The sequence below is a fragment of the Sinocyclocheilus grahami genome, unplaced genomic scaffold (genome assembly GCF_001515645.1).
Source record: "Sinocyclocheilus grahami isolate Dianchi unplaced genomic scaffold, SAMN03320097.WGS_v1.1 scaffold42775.1, whole genome shotgun sequence".
Lineage (NCBI taxonomy): Eukaryota > Metazoa > Chordata > Actinopteri > Cypriniformes > Cyprinidae > Sinocyclocheilus > Sinocyclocheilus grahami.
The window spans coordinates 574-1,160 of record NW_015524292.1 but is presented as its reverse complement, the minus strand read 5'-3'; the positions used below and the strand labels follow the sequence as shown (position 1 = coordinate 1,160).

General features: G+C 34.8%; 1 non-coding gene across 1 annotated transcript; it reads left to right on the top strand.

Moving 5' to 3' along the window:
• The first annotated feature begins 293 nt into the window (after positions 1-293).
• trnat-ugu (transfer RNA threonine (anticodon UGU)) lies at positions 294-367 on the top strand. The gene has a single exon. It is a non-coding gene; the product is annotated as a tRNA-Thr (tRNA).
• The last annotated feature ends 220 nt before the right edge of the window (positions 368-587 follow it).

Genomic DNA, 587 nt, shown 5'->3' with positions numbered 1-587 from the left:
AATGGGAATTTGGGAAATGTAAATCATGGGCTGAGTTTGACATTCTAACAGATATTTTACAATTTTACCACGTATTATATTATTCCTCACATATTAACCAAAGATTATAGTGGAATACTACAGTAGCCAAATTTGTGTTACGTAATAATATGAAGGTAAAATAATGCCAAACAGCCTTGTTCACGAAGAGCAAGTTTTCTATGCTAAATGAATAAACGACCAAACAAGCAGGTATTATACAATCATTTAAAATAAGAACACTGACAGTCTTCAAGAGTCATGTTTTTTGCGTTGGCGCCGTGGCTTAGTTGGTCAAAGCGCCTGTTTTGTAAACAGGAGATCCTGGGTTCGAATTCCAGCGGTGCCTTTTAACGCAATTTATTTACGTGATGTAACTGCTTTATCTCGTACAAAACTGGACTACTTGTACTCATAAAGGTATGTGGTAACTAGTCTTGCTCATGCAACTCTTGGAGCTTTACAAATGGTAAAACTCATCCCCTTCAGAAAGTTAATAAAAAGAAGAAAGAAAGAAAAAAAACACTTTTCTGGCATTTTAAATCTAGCAGTTGTATCAGATATGTAAA